Source organism: Schistocerca cancellata, unplaced genomic scaffold (genome assembly GCF_023864275.1).
Source record: "Schistocerca cancellata isolate TAMUIC-IGC-003103 unplaced genomic scaffold, iqSchCanc2.1 HiC_scaffold_243, whole genome shotgun sequence".
In the NCBI taxonomy this organism is placed as follows: Eukaryota; Metazoa; Arthropoda; class Insecta; order Orthoptera; family Acrididae; genus Schistocerca; species Schistocerca cancellata.
The window spans coordinates 25,001-30,000 of NW_026046265.1; the positions used below are offsets into that span (position 1 = coordinate 25,001).

A 5,000-nucleotide genomic window follows, 5' to 3' on the forward strand; every position below is an offset into this window, starting at 1 on the left:
GTCTTGAAACACGGACCAAGGAGTCTAACATGTGCGCGAGTCATTGGGCTGTACGAAACCTAAAGGCGTAATGAAAGTGAAGGTCTCGCCTTGCGCGGGCCGAGGGAGGATGGGGCTTCCCCGCCCTTCACGGGGCGGCGGCCTCCGCACTCCCGGGGCGTCTCGTCCTCATTGCGAGGTGAGGCGCACCTAGAGCGTACACGTTGGGACCCGAAAGATGGTGAACTATGCCTGGCCAGGACGAAGTCAGGGGAAACCCTGATGGAGGTCCGTAGCGATTCTGACGTGCAAATCGATCGTCGGAGCTGGGTATAGGGGCGAAAGACTAATCGAACCATCTAGTAGCTGGTTCCCTCCGAAGTTTCCCTCAGGATAGCTGGTGCTCGTACGAGTCTCATCCGGTAAAGCGAATGATTAGAGGCCTTGGGGCCGAAACGACCTCAACCTATTCTCAAACTTTAAATGGGTGAGATCTCCGGCTTGCTTGATATGCTGAAGCCGCGAGCAAACGACTCGGATCGGAGTGCCAAGTGGGCCACTTTTGGTAAGCAGAACTGGCGCTGTGGGATGAACCAAACGCCGAGTTAAGGCGCCCGAATCGACGCTCATGGGAAACCATGAAAGGCGTTGGTTGCTTAAGACAGCAGGACGGTGGCCATGGAAGTCGGAATCCGCTAAGGAGTGTGTAACAACTCACCTGCCGAAGCAACTAGCCCTGAAAATGGATGGCGCTGAAGCGTCGTGCCTATACTCGGCCGTCAGTCTGGCAGTCATGGCCGGTCCTTGCGGCCGGCCGCGAAGCCCTGACGAGTAGGAGGGTCGCGGCGGTGGGCGCAGAAGGGTCTGGGCGTGAGCCTGCCTGGAGCCGCCGTCGGTGCAGATCTTGGTGGTAGTAGCAAATACTCCAGCGAGGCCCTGGAGGGCTGACGCGGAGAAGGGTTTCGTGTGAACAGCCGTTGCACACGAGTCAGTCGATCCTAAGCCCTAGGAGAAATCCGATGTTGATGGGGGCCGTCATAGCATGATGCACTTTGTGCTGGCCCCCGTTGGGCGAAAGGGAATCCGGTTCCTATTCCGGAACCCGGCAGCGGAACCGATACAAGTCGGGCCCCTCTTTTAGAGATGCTCGTCGGGGTAACCCAAAAGGACCCGGAGACGCCGTCGGGAGATCGGGGAAGAGTTTTCTTTTCTGCATGAGCGTTCGAGTTCCCTGGAATCCTCTAGCAGGGAGATAGGGTTTGGAACGCGAAGAGCACCGCAGTTGCGGCGGTGTCCCGATCTTCCCCTCGGACCTTGAAAATCCGGGAGAGGGCCACGTGGAGGTGTCGCGCCGGTTCGTACCCATATCCGCAGCAGGTCTCCAAGGTGAAGAGCCTCTAGTCGATAGAATAATGTAGGTAAGGGAAGTCGGCAAATTGGATCCGTAACTTCGGGATAAGGATTGGCTCTGAGGATCGGGGCGTGTCGGGCTTGGTCGGGAAGTGGGTCAGCGCTAACGTGCCGGGCCTGGGCGAGGTGAGTGCCGTAGGGGTGCCGGTAAGTGCGGGCGTTTAGCGCGGGCGTGGTCTGCTCTCGCCGTTGGTTGGCCTCGTGCTGGCCGGCGGTGCAGGATGCGCGCGCCTGCGCGGCGTTCGTGCCCCGGTGCTTCAACCTGCGCGCAGGATCCGAGCTCGGTCCCGTGCCTTGGCCTCCCACGGATCTTCCTTGCTGCGAGGCCGCGTCCGCCTTAGCGTGCTCCTCCGGGGGCGCGCGGGTGCGCGGATTCTCTTCGGCCGCCATTCAACGATCAACTCAGAACTGGCACGGACTGGGGGAATCCGACTGTCTAATTAAAACAAAGCATTGCGATGGCCCTAGCGGGTGTTGACGCAATGTGATTTCTGCCCAGTGCTCTGAATGTCAACGTGAAGAAATTCAAGCAAGCGCGGGTAAACGGCGGGAGTAACTATGACTCTCTTAAGGCGGCCAAGTGGCGGCGGTGTGGCTGCATCCGGACTTGGCTTTTCGAAGTGCGGTCTTGATGTAGTCGTGCTGCTGCTGCGAGGTGCCTTCCTTGGGTTGTAGTTACAGGGAGAGTGATGCGCAATACATGGGCCTAGCCCTCTTAGCCTCTCCTCTCCTGCGGTCTTCTCCCCTTCTCGTGGGCCCGCTGATTTTCGCAGAGTGGAAGACCGCACCAGGGGCTTGGGGGGGTTACCAGCCCCCCCTCGCATTATCCCTTTCAAGTTGGGGGCAGCAGACAAATGAATACGAGTGGTGGCCCTTCCGCTGAAGGTGCCACCCCAGCTTCCCCAGCTCCTAGCCGGCCAACCGGCCGTGCCGAAGATCTTGTAACTGTTGCAGCTATCTACGCCTGTAGTGAGTGCCACCGCAGCTTCACCACCAAGAACGGTCTCGGGGTCCATCGCCGCCGCCAACACCTTGCGGCCGCCAACGCGGAGATCGTCACGGAGAGGCATCGCGCGAGGTGGACGGAGGAAGAAGTCCTATCGCTCGCCAAGGCAGAGGCCGAACTGTTCCTTGAGAGGGACGCCCGGTTCTTCTTTGTCAATCAAGAACTCATCAGGATGTTCCCCGACCGAACGCTCGAAGCAATCAAGTGCCGACGGCGGCAAGCTGCCCACAAGCAGCTTGTCCGCCAATTCATGGAGGCGCTTGAGATCGGTCGGGGGGAAGAGCCGGCGTCCCGCCGGGGAGCAGCGAGCCCGCTGCCTGACGCGGGCGAGGCCGCTGCGCCGCCTGTCGACGCAGCCGAGGACTTCGCGGCCGACACCACCGGGCCGCCGCCGGAGGGGCCGACTGACGCCGCCATCTGGGAGCATTTGGCGGGGCTACCTGCTTCCGCCCAGCGTTTCTCTGCCCTGGATCGAGTCATTGGTCTAGGGCGGGGCACGCCGCCCGATGTCATCCTGGGCATGCTCCCGGATGCCCTTGCGTCGGTCGGGTCCAGAGGGGAGAGATCGATCACCAGGACACAGCGGCCGCGCCAACCATCTAAGCGGCCGCCTGCAGCGCCGCCGACGCAGAAGCGCAAGCGGCGCCGCTGGGAGTATGCGAGAACGCAGGATGCCTTCCGAAGGTCGCGTGCACGTTGCGTGCGCGGCCTCTTGGATGGCACCCTGCTCCAGCCGCCACCTGCCATCCCTGGTCTGCTGGACTTCTGGGCGGACCTCTTCACTAAGAAGCCCATTTCCACCGCGGGCTTCATTCGTGACCGCCTCCTCCCGCACTCGGAACCTGTCGCTCTCGAGTGCCTATGGGGGCCGGTCACACATGAGGAGGTCGCCGCCGCGTTGCCGCCCAGGGGATCAGCGGCCGGGCCGGACGGCCTTACCCCAGCGGAGTTGCGGCGCCTGCCGCACGAAGTCCTGGTGAAACTGATGAATCTCTTCCTTCTGGCCCGCGCCCTTCCGGAACGCCTGCTTCGCGCGCGGACGTCCCTTCTCCCGAAAACGGCTGCACCAACATCCCCCGCTGACTTTCGCCCCATTACGGTCTGCTCGGTGCTGGCGCGGACCTTTCACAAGGTTCTCGCGTCACGCCTGATGCGCGCTTGTGCTGTGGACGAACGTCAGCGGGCATTCATCCCTCGTGATGGGATGTTGGAAAACACGTTCATCTTGGACACCGCCCTCACCGACGCAGTTCGCTCCTGCCGCTCTGTCTTTGTGGCATCGATCGACGTATCTAAGGCATTCGATTCGGTAGATCATGCTGCCCTTCGCCCCGTGCTGAAGGCGCATGGCCTGCCGGATTGTTTTGTCGAGTATGTCGAGCGGTGCTACGAGGGCAGCACGACAGTGATAGCGGACGGCGCCGGCGTGGGCGTGTCTGTGCAGCCAGCACGGGGCGTTCGCCAGGGCGATCCCCTCTCCCCCCTCCTGTTCAACTTTGCGGTGGACTACGTTTTAGGCCAACTGCCCTCTCACATCGGAGCTCGGATCCTCGGTCGCAGGGTCAACGCTGCGGCCTTTGCAGATGACGTCTTGCTGTTTGCAGCGACCCCGAGGGGCTTGCAGTCCCTCATCGATGCAGCTACCGCAGCCCTCGCACACCTGGGGCTGCAGATCAACGCCCGGAAGTGTTTCACCCTCGCCTTAGTCGCGTCAGGGCGCGAGAAGAAGGTGAAGGTGGACAGCAATGTCACCTTCACAGCAGGCAATACCACCATGCCTGCCCTGCGTGTGGGTGAAACCTTCCGGTACCTGGGGCTGCAATTTTCCACGGCGGGTCGCTGTGTCTTCAATCCACGTCGCCACCTGGTGGAGCAGCTTGACGTCATCTCCCGAGCTCCGCTGAAGCCGCAACAGCGCCTCCACGCTCTCACCAATGTACTTCTTCCTGGCCTGTACCATGGGCTGGCCCTCAGCCGCACCCGGGTGGGTGCTCTGAAGTCGGCCGACGTCACCATCCGGGCCGCCGTCAGGAGATGGTTCCGCCTTCCGGCGGACACCCCCCTGGGATACTTCCACGCTCCTGTTGCCCAGGGGGGCCTCGGCATTCCATCCTGCCGTTGGATGGGTCCAACGCTCCGTCGGTCCCGTCTCCTGGCGCTGAAGAAGATAGGGCCAGCCTGCGAAGGTGCAGGCTTGGATGAGGTGCAGCGTGAGATTGAGGTGCTGGAGCGCCACTTAACGTGGGAGGGCCACCTCCTCAAATCGTCAACGCAGGTTGGGGAAATGTGGGCGGCGCGCCTACACATCGCCATTGACGGTGCGGCGCTGTCATCCTCTGCCGCCGTCAGTGGCCAACATCAGTGGGTCGCCGACACCAGTCGCCTGCTATCTGGGCGTGAATACATCGACGCCCTCCGCGCCCGCATCAACGCCTTCCCTACGAAGGCACGGCGCAGTCGCGGGCGGGAGGCGGACACCAGATGCCGCGCGGGGTGCCAGGCCGTGGAGACCGCCAACCACGTACTTCAGGCTTGCTTTAGGACGCACGGGTCCCGGGTCAAGCGCCATGACGCTATTGTGCGTTATGTCGCCCGTGGACTCGCG

General features: G+C 62.2%; 1 pseudogene; it reads left to right on the forward strand.

Annotated features, from left to right (window-relative positions):
* LOC126113242 (large subunit ribosomal RNA) overlaps nt 1-5,000 on the forward strand; it is a 7,931-nt pseudogene that overhangs the window by 923 nt on the left and 2,008 nt on the right.